General features: G+C 38.1%; 1 protein-coding gene across 1 annotated transcript in view; it reads left to right on the forward strand.

Moving 5' to 3' along the window:
- Positions 1 to 18,874, forward strand: part of LOC117409129 (ADAMTS-like protein 1) — a 235,444-nt gene that overhangs the window by 67,395 nt on the left and 149,175 nt on the right. The gene's annotated exons all lie outside the window — the stretch shown is intronic.

Below are 18,874 nucleotides of genomic sequence, written 5' to 3' on the forward strand. Positions count from 1 at the left end.
ATTTGTGTTATGCTGAGCCACAGCACATTGTTTTACATTGCTCTGTTTGCATGGAAGTGTGCCAAGTTAGTTGTTTTTCACAATAAGAAAGCACACCTACTGCAAGTGAACATTATTCACTCAAGTGTTCTTTCTGTAAACGTCACTTACAGTAGTGTTCCCTCCAAAGCATGGTAAAGACACATTGGCAGGGCCGCTGTCCATGCTGTGCCTGGCTAGTGAATATGTAGAGGACAGTTTCCAGTGATGTCAATTTACAAGCACTAAAAGGCTACATTTAAAAGGCTGTAATCAAGCATAGCTAAACACAACTTTTTTTTTTTTTCTGGAAACTGTTAAAGGCAACTAGTTCCAAGTTTAAAAACGTCATATTAAACCGCGGTAAATTGCTGAAAAATGTACCTTTTATAAATAGTTTGAAAAGCTCCCAGAAAAAGTTGCCTGGTGTTAAGCGGGCTTTATATAAATTAAGGACAATGTTCCTATTAATGCGATATTCTTTGAGTGTTTGTTTGTTTATCTTAGGGCTAAGATACATTTAGAATAGTTTGAGACACACTGCAATGATTAAACCAGGGCATGCTTTTGAACCAGGATGTGCTCAGCCAGGCAGCAAGCAGGTCTGTTGACAGCTACACCAGTCACACCTCATCATGGAGGGTTTGCTGTGAGCCTATGTGTGAGGAGCTAAAAACACCTAGTCATCTGGAAAGCAGCTATTGTGATTTATTCAAGAATTAATTCTACAGTTAAGGCAACACTCCAGAACATTCTTCAAAATTGACTATTTGGAAATGACAGAAGGAAAGACTATGCATGATGTGACCACCCAAAGTAACCAGACTTGTTTTCAGCTTATTGGACAGGAATCTAAAAGATGGTTAATAAAGAGTGTGCATCTGCATAAACCACTGACTGAGTGCTCTGGTTTTACTGAATATGGGGATTGTCAGCCTTGTACTTGGCAGGCATCAATTTAAGACCGATATTGGTTATTGTGTACAGTATTATGCTATGTGTTTTTATATGGTTGTCACAGGTCGCTTTGTGTGGCGTGTGGGTGGTGGCGTCAGACCAGGAAATGAAACAAATACAGGTTGTACAGGGCAAAACGGCACTGCGCTCGTATTTAATAAATAACAGAAATGAACAGTTTAAACAAAACACACACAAAGAAAAGGGCACTCTGGCCAAAGTAAAACAAACACTAACAATTATAATTATTTTAAGCACACAAGTACCTTGCTCGCTGGCTAGTAGCATTCGCTCTTATTCTCCTCAATTCTTCTAACACCCTCCCCAGCAATGAGCCAAGGCGGTCTCTTTTCTATCCTGTGGCTGGAGCCTTAAGTACCCATTGATCAAACACTTACCTTATGAAGGCTCCAGCCACATTCTCCTGTGTTTATTTAAGAATGGGGAAGTAACCCCATCCTTGCCAGATAAAAGCAATAATGCAGGCTTTTCACTGGCCACAAATAATAAATACAATAATAATAATTATAATAACAATAGTAATTATGATAATAATACAACACAAATACACAAATAATAAAAGGGGTGGGCACCTTGCCACAATGGTCATTAAGGGATCCTCTTCTCAAATATATGGTTGAATCCTTTATTTCATATTTTGTACAGTTAAAGAAAACACACACACTTGGCAAGAAACCCTCTGTGTAAAAAGATAAATCTGGGCATATATTAACCCTACAGTACATTTGCAAAATTTTTAGTCATTTAGCAGATGCTTTATCCAGAGACTAGGGAGGTGAACTATGCATCCACAACTGCTGCTGCGAGTCACTTACAATAGGACCTCGGTTTTACGTCTCATCTGAAGGCTGCTTGTACACATTTTATTATTTGTTGTTTATTTTTAATATATATATATATATATATATATATATATATATATATATATATATATATATATATATATATATATATATATATATATATAATATTCACCTTTTAACATTCTTCATTTTGGCTATCTGGTATAAAATTTGAATAAACACTTTCCCCGTTGAGAATACTGTTCTACTGCGACTGCTGACGGATAATCTGAAACTACTGTAAACCTAAAAAGACAGGGACAGAATTTGTTTGCAACATGAGATGTTGTACTTTACCATAGCCCCACATACTGTTAGGTCACTTGTACTTTAAATTAGTATTTTACTGTGTTTTATTCAGTGAAAGCAGAACCTCTCAGAGGTATGCAGCAAAAACTAAAGAGGGTTGCTTGTCCAGTTTTTAAAAACACTGCTCAACTCAGTTTTCGTTCATGTTTGTTGAGATTATATTTTATGAGTGGTGTTTTTAATGCAAGTTCCAATCGAATGACAAAAAAGCACACCATCTGAATAAACATACAACCTTCAAATGATATTTTATGAAATATAGATAACAATTTTGAGCTTTTGTGCAAGCCGTGAAAGAAACTGGAATCCAATTTACTCTTCAGATCCAAGAACACCCGTGGTCTACCAACTTGCATTCCTTAAACCTTCATTTGTGCCTATATCGTTTTCATAAAGCAATGCAGTGATAGTTGTTGACCCCTTACACCACTGTACGATTAAGAAAAAAAGGGTACGGGTGCTGGCTGTGTGCTCCATAGGTTTGCCAACATTGTATTTAAAAAATAATCCCTAGTTTCTATGTGAGCTGACAGGTTATCACTAGGCTATATGTACAGTTAACATTCTTTTAGACATGTCATTTGGCTGAAGGAAACTCAAACAAGCAGTACAGCTCAAAATAAATGGTCAGATTTAATATGAAAAATGATCAGTAGTCATCAGTCAACATAAGCATATTTAAGATTTAGAATTACTGAAACCAGACACTATAAAAGCCATTAACCTAACCTTAAGTACTTTAATAGTACATTTCAAGGGATTTTTGAATGCTTGCATGATATTATCTGTAACATAAATAATCATCATTCACATCCAATTAGCTGTGCTTTATTGGACTAAACATAAGAACATAATCAATGTCCTATTGTAAGTGACTGCATGTAATGCACCATCCACAGCCTACCTCTGTAAAGCGCTTTGATGGTGGGCCACTATGAAAGGCGCTATATAAAAAAAAAAGATAATATTATTATTATGTTTAGTGCCATACTTACATAGGCCGAAACACAGTTGAGATTGACATTGTGTAAATCAGCCAGAGATGGCATTTGGTCTGATGATGGTGTTGTATCCTGACACCCTCAATAAGTGTACCTTTGCCAAAGCATGGCTTGTTTAACTATAATTTGCCCCCTTGCATTGTGTTAAGGCAGTGTTTGACATTTAACCTGAAATCTTGTGCTTGATCCAGCAGAGGTGTATAATGCTTGTGGTTGTTCCAATGTAAGCAATTATATGTGAATGGAATGCTACGCTTGGATGTTAAAACAGCTCTAAATTGAATTGCTGGATGTAAACCCCAGCATGTGAATAAAAGGTTTGTATTAGACTGATAAAAATATATTTTTTTAATATTGTGACAGGATGCCTTGTAGTGGTGTGGAAGTGAATAAACAGTCCAGCAAGTGTGATGTTGAAATAAACAAATGAGGAGTTTTTTATTATTTGTTGACAAAATAAAAAAGAAAGTGTATACAGGGATCTTGAAAGGAATCTGTGTGAAGGTTGTCCTCCAGGAAAAGGTTACTGTTGTCCTTCAACAGTGGAAAAGAGTTATTTATAAGACAGTCCTTTTGTCTCTTTTTAAACTCTCAAAGGGTTATTCTGGCACACACAAACACTTGTAAATACAAACACAGATTTCTACCTTCCTCCCACACATCTCCTCCTCATGTTTCAAGAACCAACCTCGACCAAGGCAAACATGCCCTTTTTATACTCTGCCCCTGTAGTCAATGGAACACCAATCCCGTTGGGACAATTATTCTTAATCTCACATGACTACAGTGACCGGGAATCTGTGTACTCACATTGTCTTTCCTTGAACCACATAACCCGGGTACGTGCTCAATTTGCCCCCCCCCCCCACACACACACCTCCGTTTCCATGTTTTTAAATTACTCTGGTCCAATTTCTTCCCTCGGGCTGGCTTAAATTCTAATGTCTGAATTCGGGCTGGGAGGAATTCCAAAAATATTCAAATACATGTTTACTTAATGAAATCTGTGTGGTAAAACAGTATCTCATTTACAGTAACTCGTTATACTAGCATCAATGTCACTGCAGCAACTTGGAGAACAACAAATAAGGCATTCTAATCAGTTAGGCTAGCAAGCACTGGTAAAATCAGCTCCATTGCATACGATGCAGAACTCATTTTTGCGATACCTGCATGGTGGGTGTCTAGTGATATCTACAACGTATCAACAATAATAATCAACCATTTTGTTAGTCTGGCATAAACAATATTTACATTTTTAATTTGTATTTATTTATTTATTTTTAATTGAGTGACCAATTATTATTTTTATTTATTTTCCCCCAATTTGGAATGTCCAGTTATGTGTTTTCTCCTCACTGCAGTGAGTCCCCACACAGCATCTTCTGATCTCACAAGCCTAAAGCCAGAATCGCTTTTACGCCAAGCAATCCAGAGCAGAGGTGGGCGGGCTACCGATCCCGGAGAACAGAGATCAGCCCTGCCTCTTATCCACTCTGAATGTGCTCGGTTTCTAGTCAGTAGGGTTCGCTGTTGCACGATGAGGAGAAGCAATCCCTGCCGGAGTCCCATACCCCACCCTGGCAGCGTCAGAGCCAATGTGACGCCCCCCTCGGGGTCCCCAACAAAGTTCGGCCTGTCTGCACAGCCTGGACGCGAACTGGTGCCGTCAAGCTTTGTGTGACTCATCCTGCGCTCCCAGCGGCAGCGCTTAGTTTAACTGGATGAACTATTCGGGGACCCCCTTGGCATAAACAGTTTTGGCTGTTAATTAAACCCTTGTAAAAAAAAAAAAAAAAAAATACGAAAAATGCTAAACATAAAAAAGAACAGTCCTACTAGCAGGCACAGTTTACAGTGCCTCTGGGTTTCTGATCGCATCAGATCAATTCCAGGTTTTTGTAAATCTTTGATGGAAATATCCGGTCTACTTTTTATGTTTTCAAGCAAATTGGCTTCATCACTGCCATTCTCATATCCACTTTGACATCTGACATTATTTCCTTTGTCCAGCGCTTCTTTCCCTGTTCTGCATACCAGTCTGCCAGAGGTATATGTACTGCGTGAAACAAATGTGAAAGAATAACTAGATGGATTAATCTTTTAAATCATTGACAATTTGACTGTAATACCGTCTGCAGCGAATGCACGTCTTTAACTCGCAAGTATTTCCTGCCCAACTCGTGATAACTCGGAAAAGCATGGAAACACCTCCTTTTTCACCAAAGTTCTGGGAGAATTCAGATCAATTTGAGTCGACTCGAGTTGGCTGTCCATGGAAACAAGGTACAAGATGGCACCACCCTGCAAGGTGACTTGCATCACTGTCACATGATCTGGTTAAAGGACATCTTGGTTAGCTCAGCACCCTCAACTGCCAGGAGGCTGAATCCCAAACCGAAACCCCAGTCGCTCATCACAATTATCTTTATATATGCATGCGGCGGAGTGTCCCGCCCCTATATATATGTGCGCTGTTTTATTATTATTTGTATTATTATTGTTTATGGCGCAGATGTAAAGCTACCTCCATTATTTGTTATTGTTTTGTATTTTTGATTTTAAAACCTCGTGAGGATGCGTGACTGATCAGCTACTGATTATTTAACTAGCCTGCAGCTTTCTTTGTTTGGGGAAGGGTGCAGAGTAGAGAACGTGTGTGGAGAGGAAGTAGTAAACACAGCAAAACAATTGCTAAACGTGCTGGTTAATAAACCAGCACGATACTTGTTGTTGGTTGTTTGTTTGTTTGTTTGTTTGTTTGGCCAATGTGCCTTTTTGTTTGGTGTTTTGTGTTTGTTTACATCTTTTGTTTGTTTTATTATGTAATAAACGTACTGAGCGCCGTAGTGCCTCAGTTTCGCCCCGCTACTTCTGGAGTTGAGTCTGTGTTTCTGGTCTGACGTCACCACTGCAAGCCATCCTGTTCAAAATGCAGTAGAACATCCTCTATGGCCAAAAGTTTTGCATCACCCTATAGAATTAATTCATTCATTTTGCTTCATAAAGTTGAATGAAACCTTTTGGCCATAGCTGTATATTATTTATTCTGTTTAGTAATGTTGAGTACATTTCTATCCCATTAAAGGCCTCTTCGATTATAGTTTACATGCTCATGCCATTTTCAAATAATTTTTACAAAATGTTGCCTATTAAGTACAGTTCAGAGAGCAACTTGTACTTGTGTCATTTTCTGATAGCCAGTAAGGAGAGACAAAATAGCTCTAAGTTATAAATAGCACTACTACTATAGTAAAACCCCATATGGATTAATATGGAATTAAAGAGCAGTATTTAGATCTGCCACTGTTTAGACAATTTGGGCAGGATTTTCAAAAGGTCATAAATGATAACTCCAGTGTTAATCAACAAATCGGTATGTAGCATTGATTTTGGCATTTTCAAGAGGTTGTTATGCCTATCTCTTTATTAAATAATCATGCTAACGTGATTTACAAAATTGTTGATTTACAAAATAATGTTAATATCTTAACGAGCAGTGCTTCTTGCGACTTTGTTTGCGTGGGAATTTAAAAGGAAGTCCGTGTTGTCATAATTTATCAGGAGTTAATTTGCACTTTGTAAAGGAGGGTTTTAATTAACAAAAGACTATAACTCACCTTGAAACAGAAATTTAACAGTCCGCGGCTGTGACGGCGACAATACAGAGACTACATAGATAATTCAATATTTGTAGTTAAGGAAATATTTTTGACTTTTATATACTTGTGGTTATGAATGAGATTTGTTCACTTGTTTTAACAATTTATAACCTTAAGCCTGGAACACACTGCCCGATGACATCGCAGAAAGGGATGCATGGATGCATAAAGTACAGTGGCAAATCAATAGGTGAAAAGATAAGGCTATGGCAGTAATAAATATCTACAATTTTGGCTAGAACTTAAGTTGACTTGATCGTGAAAACCACATGACTGGAGACATGCATGTATTCTCGCTCTCTATTACATACATACATACATACATACATACATACATACATACATACATACATACATACATACATACGCACAGTATTCCATTGGTTTGTATATAATGTCTGTGCCGATAATTATACCAAATCACGTTTTTTATTTACAATGCAGGTAACCTGTACTGTGTCGGTCAAATGCCTATAAAGCCAGCAAAAACAGCCAGTTTTCCCGTCATTGTAAATAAAAACGTGATTTTGGAATAGTTTAATTATAACACTATTAATAATAAACAAAGTATTCTGTAAAAATTTCGTCTACTAGTTAAAAAGTGCAATATGGGGCTTGCTTTCAAAAAGATATCGCCACGGACATGAATGGAATACCTAATGTGATCGAGATCATTGACGTGGATGTTGTCAGACTCCCTCTCACCTTCACACGTCTGTATGCACATCTTATAACATCTTATAATACTGTAAGTGTTCGATGGCTTCTTCTATTCATGATGAGTTTATTTATCGAGCAAACAATACCAGAGAAAATGCATGATTAGAGGAATTCACCGAACAATTGACTATAAACAAATTGTGTATTTGGGTAGGGAGTTCTATCATAATGAAGTGTTACATACATGGTATACATGTATAATAACTAACAACTACAAACACAAATGACACTTGAAACATATGTATTTATCACAATCATATATAGTTAAATACATACAAAAGTAGAGTCAACATAAGAAAATAAATTCCAAACAATATAGATAGATGGCTTACCCCCCGCCCCAAAAAAATAAATATATATATATTTTTTTTTTTAAATGTGCCGTCCAATTTTTACCCACATGCCAGGTAATCATAAGTCAGCATTGTATATGTGAAGTTATCTAAATAAATGTACATTCTGCATGACAAAATGCACAATTTTAAATGAAGTTTACAAATTATACACAAAATAGATATTTCCATTATTTTTTTTTTTATTTCATTTCCATTTAGCTGCTGCTTGCAGGTAGGAGAGCCGTCTCGCCGTCTCTGACAAAATTGTTTTTTTTTTTTTTTTTTTAATTTAGTTGTTGCCAATTAGTTTTTTTTTTTATTACTTTCTCCCCAATTTCAAATGCCCAATTATTTTTAGGCTCAGCTCACCGCTACCACCCCTGTGCTGACTCGGGAGGGGCGAAGATGAACACACGCTGTCCTCCAAAACGTGTGCCGTCAGCCGCCCGCTTCTTTACACTCTGCAGACTCACCGTGCAGCCACCTCAAAGCTAAAGCGTCGGAGGACAACGCAGCTCTGGGCAGCTTACAGGCAAGCCTGCAGGCGCCCGGCCAGACTACAGGGGTCGCTGGTGCGCGGTGAGCCGAGGACACCCTGGCCGATCTAACCCTCCCTCCGCCCGGGCGACGCTCGGCCAATTGAGCGCCGCCTCCTGGGAGCTCCCGTCCACGGTCGGCTGTGGAATAGCCTGGACTCGAACCTGCGACGTCCAGGCTATAGAGCGCATCCTGCACTCTAGCGAGTGCTTTTACTGGATGCGCCACTCGGGAGCCCCAGTTTTTTTTTTTTTTAAAAGCAGTCACTATTTTTGCGAGCAGTTAAATATGCTTTAATGTAATACAATAGAATAACATTCATTGAGTGAATGAGAATTTGAATAGTCATTGCAGAACAAGTTTGCACTTAACAATTATTCTTGGTGTGTTACCAGACATATCTATAACTATTTTTGTTTTTCTAACCTTATTCTATTGAAAAAGGGAATTTTCCAGCCGAACTATGCTGTATTAGTTCCAAGAGTTTTTGGCTTGTTCATAATTTATAAACAGGGTAAGCATTTCATCAAAAAAGCAGGCTTGAGGAAAGTGCTGAATTGTTTCCTAACAATGTGTTGATATTGCGTGCCACCTTCCATCTTTCAGATGACAAATATTTGAACCCCCCTTTTTTTGAGGGAAGGGATTAGTGTTGAACAGCTTCCAAGATCCCCCTGTGTGACTATCTGCTCCCAGTTAGCTGCTTGTAGTGATACACTAGCACTAAATCAAAAGGCAGGTTTTTATCATGACTGCGGTAGTGTATTACCAGAGTGCATCGCATTCCTTTCTCTCAGCGCCTCCATGCTGTACTGTTGTCATCGTTTTAATTAATGGACCCAAACATATCGGGTTGTCTGAAGATCATGGGAAAGCCAGCAGCCCCCTTGAGTGCCATGCCCACCAAATTTGATTGACAGATGACTATCAATCAAAGCTGTAAACAATTATGTGTAGCCAGAGTAAGAATAATCAGGAATTTCAGCTCCTCCCTTAGTTTTGGCAGGCAAAACCAGTGACTGAACAGAAACTCACTTTAAGGAATTTACTTTCTCACATTTTATATATTTATTTATTTATTTTCGCTGATCAGAGAAGATTGTTAACTTTCAAAACCCCCACCCACATGGAAACAATCAAAGCAATGCTAATGTTGACCTGACAGGAGAGAACGACTGCATTTGAATTCAGTGCAGCACACAGGTGAATCCCTTACATCATTACTAGTCTTTTTACATTTTTTAAATAAAATAATCCATGTTAATTCAAGGGAAATAATTCATTAATAATTTTGCATTACTCGAGGAAAATGTATCAGGTACACTCTGTGGCAATCAAGTGGATAACACCCCTCATGATGCTCAGCTATCGTCCTTACTGGGCTCTTGTGCAAAATGTAGAAAAAAAATATGAATCTCCTAAAAAATGATATGGATTAAGGCTAAAACAGCGTACACCGAGTCTATGCATTTGCTAGTATTGAGTGGTTCCCTGGTTAGTTACTTTGTGACCTACAGCTCATCAATTAAGCAAACAAGTGAATAGCAGGCTTTGCTAGTGCACCCTTGGTAGAGTATGATTTATGGAGAAGCAAGTAAATAGGATAGGCCATGTCTGCACTTGGAAAAGAATGATGGATCCCCTTTTTAGCAAAAAACACTGGTTGACTGATGATCAATGATAAGGTCATATGAAATTACATAAAGATAAATGGAGGCTATAAAAAACAGATTCATATTTTTCCCGGCAGTGCAGCAATGAATCCTGCATGCTGTATGAGTTCAAACAATATGTTTTTGATTGAGAAGAGTTATATGGTCACAGTGTCAACCTCTTTTTTTAAAAGTAAGCAAATCAATAAAAAAATGACGGTGAATCATGCCATGTTCCTTAATGGAATAGGGGTTAATCCAAAAGGGACTAAACAAATTTGATTTACAATCCCAGATTTGAATGGTTGAAAAATTCCCTGCCTTGCACCCAGAACTTGAAATGTGCCGGAAATGAGATCCTTGATAATTCTGTTTAAAATATACCGGTACCCTATAATAGATGCCTGTTCTCTTCCAGTGGGTACTAAATTAAAGGTAACATGCAGATGTGGTTGGATAGGATAACGCTTGTAAAGGTCATATCGGTTCAGAGCAAATTAAGGATGCATCTGATTTGTTTCTGTTGTGGAAGAACATTTTCCACCTTGAATTATGGTAGTATAGCTAAAAAAAAAAAAAAAAAAGTATGTTATTTTTTTTATCAAGTGTTGCTCTTCTGCCATAACAACCAGTCATTAAATAGATAGGTGAAAACAATCATGTAATCTCATGAAAAAAAAAAAGGGCCTGGGTGTGAAGCTGGGTGTGTATTTTATGGGGTTCTGCAACACTATTAGTCCTACACAGGAGTGATTTATCATAACCAAGTGATGTATAGGGTTATCATTTTGGAAAGCATTTTCTGAAGGATATTTTTTCAAAAACTTAAGACCAGACTTTTTCCAGCTAAACACCATCAGCATCCTGCAATGGCCAACCCAATCTCCAAATCTGTTCCTCATTGAACCTTTGATAGATCACCTTTGGAGACAATCATCCTAATATCGCCACACACAGAGGCATGCAGCATTGCTGCAGGCCGAGAAGCAAGTCGTTCCTTAGTCCGATTTGATGTGGAGCACTGGAGGTGTGAGTTTTCAAAAACGCCCCTTGTGTCTTCATCATTAATAAAACATGCAGCAAGTTTCAATTCAATATACAACCAAATAAGTGCTGTACTGCATTTGCCATTCTTTGTCAAAATTCAGTTTTAAGGTTGAGAATAATAGCGAGCTACCATGAGGGAGGTGTCTTGCGTTAAGTAAAGACTTGAATCTGACAGCAAGCCAAACGATTAGTAATGGTAGAAATACCATAGATTTGTGAGGAATAAGTTTAAGCACATGTAGTTAATTGACTTTATGAGAAGCAAAGCTTTATTTTTTTCCTGAAGAAGTTTTAAGCCATTGAAGCAGGTTTAATAGGGAACAGCTGAGTGGAAGTCCATGCAAGTGTTACTCCAGATGGGTATGTGAAAGGGAGGGTAGTCTGTCACCCGCTGCCTCTTGACTGAACATCTATTTACATCATCTAATGGGAGCAGAGGTCAGATGAGCCGCTATTTCTCAATGCAGATGATGAAGTGATGATGTCCCCTCAACAACTGTTTAACAGCATACCACAATCCTGGCAACACTACATATGGTTCCTTTGATCTCTGCTGCTATGGTGCCCCAGCTTCACCTCCTTGGTCACTTGGCCAGGGCAATGCGTCAGTTTTCTGTATAGTAGGTTGTGATTTCCTAACCTTTTGTTAGCACTCAACCATTAAGAATATGCCTATAGCCTTGAGCTCACCCTCAAGTTGGTGTCTGAACCAAGACCAGTTTCTTGCTTTATGTCCGCCTGTTATTAAGTTCACACTACTTGGCAGTACCTCTGAAACTTGTTGAACAATTAACAGGTTTCATGATGTTTCAATGAAGTACCCAGCTTTGCTCATAACAAAAAAACGTTCCTCTAAAAAGTCAGTGATTTATCACAGTCTTTTGGGCACATGGCTTCTAAGTTTGTGTTGCTGCAGTGCAGATAATTCTTTCTGATGTGTTTTGAGAAAGTTCAGCAGCGAGATGTGAGCTTGTCAGAGATTAGAATCGCTCTTATGAATGTGTTCAGTTGCTATGAATAAGAGACTCCCATTGCATAGCAGTTTGATCCATTTCTGGTTTTACTATGTGTTTAATAAGCCACACCTGAGCTTCTTACCCATATGCTGTGGCTAATAAAGCTTGTAGTAAAACCTGGAATGGGTGAAACTGCTATGCAATAAGAATCTTATTTCTATCCCTGATGTACTGTTCCTGTATTTTTGCTTTGAATATGTACCGTTAAGGACTTCTGAGACTATAGTGCAAACTATAGTATGTCATGTGATGGTGTTTTAACAAATCACAAAACTGATTTTAAAACCAGGGTTTAAGCCAATAATACTGTATATATTATACAGTGGTGGTATACAAAATGATCTGTTATACAAGAGGTGTGCATTATGCAAGTAATGCACATTATGCATAGGTTGTGCAATATACACCGAGTGAATAATAATTTATTATTATTATTATTATTATTATTATTATTATTATTATTATTATTATTATTATTATTATTATTGATGTATTTATTTATTAGCACGCGCCCTTATCCAGGGTGACTTACAATTGTTGTAAAGGATCACAGTACAAAGTACTACATTATAAAATATCACATTACAAGTTATAACATTATAAAATATCACATTACAGAATATCATAATACAGATAAGAGCAGTTATGAAAGCACAATAAGATCAAATTCAAGTAAGAACATAAGAAAGTTTACAAAGTTTACTTCCCTTGATTTAAATTCAACACTTTTCACAATATATCCGAGCATCTTGTTGGCCTTTTTTATAGCTTGCCTACATTGTCTAGATGAAGACATTTCTGAGTCAACATAAACTCCTAGGTCTTTTTCATAGTTCCCTTCTTCAATTTCAGTATCTCCCATATGATATTTATAATGCACATTTGTATTGCCTGCGTGCAGTACCTTACACATTTCTCTATTAAATGTCATTTGCCATGTGTCTGCCCAGTTCTGAATGCTGTCTAGATCATTTTGAATGACCTTTGCTGCTGCAACAGTGTTTGCCACTCCTCCTATTTTTGTGTCATCTGCAAATGTAACAAGTTTGCTTACTATACCAGAATCAAAATCATTAATGTAGATTAGGAATAGCAGAGGACCTAATACTGAACCCTGTGGTACACCACTGGTTATCTCGCTCCATTTTGAGGTTTTTCCTCTAATCAGTACTTTCTGTTTTCTACATGTTAACCACTCCCTAATCCATGTGCATGCATTTCCTTGAATCCCTACTGCGTTCAGTTTGAGGATTAATCTTTTATGCAGGACTTTGTCAAAAACTTTCTGGAAATCTAAATAAACCATGTCATATGCTTTGCAATTATCCATTGTCGATGTTGCATCCTCAAAAAAATCAAGAAGGTTAGTTAGACACGATTTCCCTTTCCTAAAACCATGCTGACTGTCTCCTAGGATACTGTTACCATATCGGTAATTTTCCATTTTGGATCTTATTATACTTTCCATAAGAGCAAAACAAAGAATACAGTAAATTTCAAGTATGATCGAGCAGTTAAAATTTATAGTAGTAAGTATGATAAATGGATGAGAATGATTTCAAATAAGAGCAATTACAAAAATCGTGAGTATGGTTACCTATAAGAGTAAAATCAAATACAAGATGTGGTAAGTAGTTATAGTTAGAAGCAGTAGTTGAATGAGGCAAGGTATGGAGCAGTTCAGTGCAAGTACAAGCTGATGAAAGTACTGGTACAACTGGGTGCCATATAGTCCAGTATGGTCGAGAATTGTGGTGTTTACATATGCTGTCAGAACAGGTGTGTCTTGAGGAGGCACCAGAAGGTGGTCAGGGACTGAACAGTCCTGATATCCGTGGGTAGGTCGTTCCACCACTGAGGGGCAAAGGTGGAGAAGGAGTGGGCTCTGGAGGTGGGGGAGCGGAGAGTGGAGTACAGCTGGTCTGCTGGAGGTGGAGGTGCGGAGGGTGTGACCGGGCGTGTATGGAGAAATGATAGTCTGGAGATAGGAGGGAGCAAAAAGGTCAAGACAGCGATAGGTGAGTACAAGTGTTTTGAATTGGATGCAAGCAGAGATAGGGAGCCAGTGCAGAGATTGGAGGAGCGGTGTAACGTGGGAGAAACAAGGAAAGGAAAAGGCGAGGAAGGGGCGAATTCTGCGTTTGTTGCTGAGGAAGAAGCGACAGGAGCGTGCCAGAGTAGAGATGTGCTGAGAGTAGGAGAGGGAGGGGTCAAGGGTGACACCAGGGTTTTTGGTGGAAGAAGAAGGAGAGAGGGTGGTGGATTCAAGCGGAATAGAGAGATCAGCAGTGGGGGAGGAAGAGGGGGAAGAAAAGGCAGTCTGGTTTGGAGAGATTGAGATTATGGTGGAAAGGAGAGGAAGATCTGGGCATCATCAGCATAGGAGTCATAAGAGAAGCCAATTGAGGAGATGAGGGGACCCGGGGAGCAGGTGTAGAGAGAAAACAGGAGGGGTCCCAGGACTGAGCCTTGGGGAACACCTGTCGAAAGAGAGCAAGAGGCAGAGGGTGAGCCACGCCAGGACACCAGGTACGTGCACTCACAGAGGTTGGAGGAGAACCTGGCAAGAGCAGTGCTGGAGAGTCCCAGGAGAGCAAAGGAGGACAGGAGAATAGAGTGGTCAACTGTGTCAAAGGCAGCAGAAAGCTGCATTTGAAGGAGCCGTTTCTGTTTAAGTTCAGCAAGAAGCTTATCTTTTCGCTGGACTGCAGGGCTCAGTGGGAGCGACAGATGCTGCTGTCATGGCGGATGCTTACGCTCGGCATGAAGCTTTTCTCACTAACTTTTGCAAGTAGATGTGTGTAAGGGCAGTACATGCAGAGAGGATAACAGCTTCAGGAACCTGAATGCCCGGCCAGCGGGAACATGCTGCGGCAGCAGCATATTTATTGGCAGATTGTCTAGGAAGAGAATGCAGGAAGAGAATGCAGGAAGAGAATGCAGTCGTCTGTGCAGCTTATTTTTCATGGCTTGGAGAAAAAATCAGCCATGGCCTTATGATAATGATATTCGGAAACTGGAAGTCAGTAAACCTCCAGGCTGTGTTTCAAACAAACACTCATGTCTTTGATATTTAACAAGTTTGATTTGCCTTACATTGACACTTCAAAACACAAATCTTAATTCATGCAAGCGAACTGAGAATTGATCATTGGAGGAAGTGTCAAAATAAGTGAAAATACTCTCCCATATGGATTATTAACAGCATTATACTACTTCATTGGTAATTTTATGCTATTCACATTGTATAATCGTTAGTGACACAAAGCATTTCCTTTAGAGTTACAAATCAATCAAGCTAATTTTTTTTTTTAGGTTGTAACATACCATGGTCAGTGTTGTACAGCCAGGGCCTGTACCTGGGGTCCTTTACCCATTCCAGGGCTCTACGTTTAGATTTTTAACTACTGGCCCCTTGGGCCACTGAGCTAGTGTTTTTATTGGCCTGGATGCAATTTTATCTGGCCCAATATATTTATATATTTTTTCATGATGGTTTTTATTTTCAGTATGTTTCTAACTGTGTATGGTAACCAAAGAGAGCCCACATCTCAAGAGAAAGTGGCTAAACGAAACCTTTCAATATATGTTACTTCAGCCATTAAACATGCACACATTTGTGTGCTTGTCGGAAAATGAAAATACTGTATTGAAGATTTGAAAATGTATGTATTTTTTCACAAGCAAACCCGCAACCAAGCTGTTACCATATGGTCACAGCAACGCTAAAACTTAATTATAATAATCCTAATTAGGGATTATTAAAAACTATTTGAATAGCATATTACATATTCGAGTACACAAAAAACCCTTATACATTAGCTACTAGTAAAAGCAAACGCGTCTTTATTTTATTTTTTCAGTGCTGACGCTTAACTCGTGTTATGTCAGTCTTAAACCAGTTGTTATTTGCATATTAAATGTAAGAACCCTAATTAATTATGCAATGCTTGAATAGCAACATTCTACAGTAATCGTATTCTGTTTGAAAATGTTGCCAATTTTATTGCCTTGTTTTTAGCTGTTAAGATCCCTGCATGAGTTGCGCTGTAATGACTGTACACAGCAGCTTCTGCAGCTGTTGCTAGCCACTGGTGTGACATCTTTTGGAAGCATGGCACCGGCGAAGTTTGAATGTGTGAACTGAAATAAAACAATGTATATAGCAAGTGCTAGAAGAAGTAATCCAAACTTGGGTAACATCGAAATTAGAAAGGTAATTTAACGTTATGATGAATAAAAAGATACATGATAAGCAGAACAACACAGTGATTAATAAGAAAAGGCAAGATACTTGGAGTTGGAAAGGGGTTATTTTTTTTTTTAGCTCTGGACTGCGGTTCAATGTAAAACATCTACTGTTGACTTTCTGAGAATGGATGGAGTAACGTCAACATTTGCACTGATCATTAAAAGTACAACCAGGTATCCTAGTTTTGAATTATGTCCAGGTTATTGAATAAACAAAGTAACTTGACTTAGATTCATCTGATGTCAGTACTTGATGGCTAGTTGTAATTAGTAATGTTAAACTATTGTAATGTTGGAATGTCTGGGAAACTGACACCAAACAAGGCAGACCGTTACATTTTTTTCACTGTCATAATGAAGCCAGATGAAGCCTCCACTCTAAATGTTCGTCTTTATTTTATTTTTTTCCATAATTACTTTCTTTATGATTTATTTATTTCAGCGGTTTCCTTTTGGCTTATTGGTTGCTTAGTTGTAGAAAACCCGATTTGTAAAAGGTTTGCCATGTCACGGGAACGAGTACCAACACAGCACTGAGGCACGTAGTCTCAGATTCTGACTGTAAACAAATATGACGTGCGGCGGGAAAGTTAGGATTAGTTCGTAGTTATGTTTTTAAAAAATGGTTTGTAAATGAATTATGATTATGATTTTTTTTTCCAATTTTGTAGTCGAATGGTAGGGGAATCACTGTAATAATAATAACAATACATTGATTTACTTACCACAATATGCATACCCGCTAGTTGATCCTTACTCCAAAATTGCGTTTAACATCACTGATCGTTTATTTCATTATATAACAGTTTATTTTGAAACGCCAAAGAAGCGCAAACTATATACAATCAGTTTTCTTCAAAGTGCACAATTTATTTATGTACATTCTCTAACTAATTATATTCTATACATACATACACTAGGCTTAGAAAAAAAAGTTAAATATTTTTGTTGGTTACCATACCACGTCTGTAATGAATAAAAGGCTGTTGTATATAGCTACTGTGTATATGCTCCCCCCCCCCCAATATGTTTTATTTTAATCACTCTGGACTGTCACTTTTCAGACCAGAAGCTGACTTTTCAGAGTAATAAAGGAATCCTTGATCTGAGAACTCCTGTGGCTGTGTTGTGTTTTGGTTTGGTTTTGTGGAGCCTGCAGTGGGAGTAAGATATCATGTAATGTAACATGAGTGTTACACAAGAACATTGTCTTTTGGTTGTTAACCGTTCTGTTTTGGAAACAGCTAAAATAATATAATTTGTGATTTTATTTGACATTTTAACATGTTTTCACGATAGTAAATGTTAATAATCTAATACAAAACTTTACAAAAGTGGACAATATGATTTACATACTCATCTGGGCATTTCTTGGAATCGTCTACGTTGTACTGTTGTCGGTACTGGTAAGCTGTTTCCAGCATTGCGCGGTTGGGACATACTGGGTTGAAGTCTGGGTGACAGGTTACACATGTAACCGGAGGGTCATTATTTTTACAGGTCTGAGTTTTGTCAATTTCCTGACAACAAATGCCCTCCCTTTTGTGTACCCATTGCTTGGCAGTTACCGCAGGAGTGGAATTAGGCCTTTATTCTCGTTTGTATTTGGGAATCTAGTGGATTTTGAAGAAACGTTTCTGAATAGATATGGTACCCAGGAAAACCCTTACCACCAGTCAGTGTTGTTTAAACGATCACCGAGATTGTCTTGATCACTGCTATTTTCCGTTTCATCCGTTTCACTCACGTACAGATCGAAACAATAGGGCTCTATCAGGCCATCTGAAGACAGTTGCTCCATAAGGCTTTCATTATTGTGCATTGTTTCTGAATATAAGAGCAACCAAATCTGAATCAGAGCTGCTGTGGTAGTCTGTCTCTATTGCAGCTGCCATGTCCAACACTAAAGGTGTTCACTCTATGACATTACTGGTCAAGGTCACAGGATTTTTTGCTTGGGCAAAAATACCAGTTTTAAAAGTTTTTTTGAGACGGGAATGGATCTTTAGTTTTATTTTTATTTTGTCTTTAAATATGGACCACGTGGAGTAATTATCAGTATTTTTTATTAGATTTTTTTTTTCTGTTTGGGTTCCCCTTTAAACCTCTTGACTTGGTATATTGCCTATTTGCTGTAGTAAAGAGAACATTTTCTCACTGCTATTCCACTGTTGAAAGCATGAGGAAGAAAATGCCTGGGGCCTGTATTGGAGGCTTTTTCCTAGCTGTTTTATTATTTTGTCTGAGAAAAAATTGAAAAAAGTGTGTGTTTTTTTTTCACTCCGTGATTAGTGGTTAGCCAGGAATGCCATTTTGCATTTTTTTTTTACAATTTGATTAAAATAAAACATATTGTGGGTGTGCAGAGATTGCGTTGTTATGGGAATGGAGTTTCCCTAGATCCTATATTCTTGTATTACCTGGTATATACAGTATTGTATACAAAAATCGACTGTAGTTGATGAGAAATTATGATGTAACTTTTTTTTAGAAAACAAATATTAAG

This window comes from Acipenser ruthenus, chromosome 2 (genome assembly GCF_902713425.1).
Source record: "Acipenser ruthenus chromosome 2, fAciRut3.2 maternal haplotype, whole genome shotgun sequence".
Classification (NCBI taxonomy): domain Eukaryota; kingdom Metazoa; phylum Chordata; class Actinopteri; order Acipenseriformes; family Acipenseridae; genus Acipenser; species Acipenser ruthenus.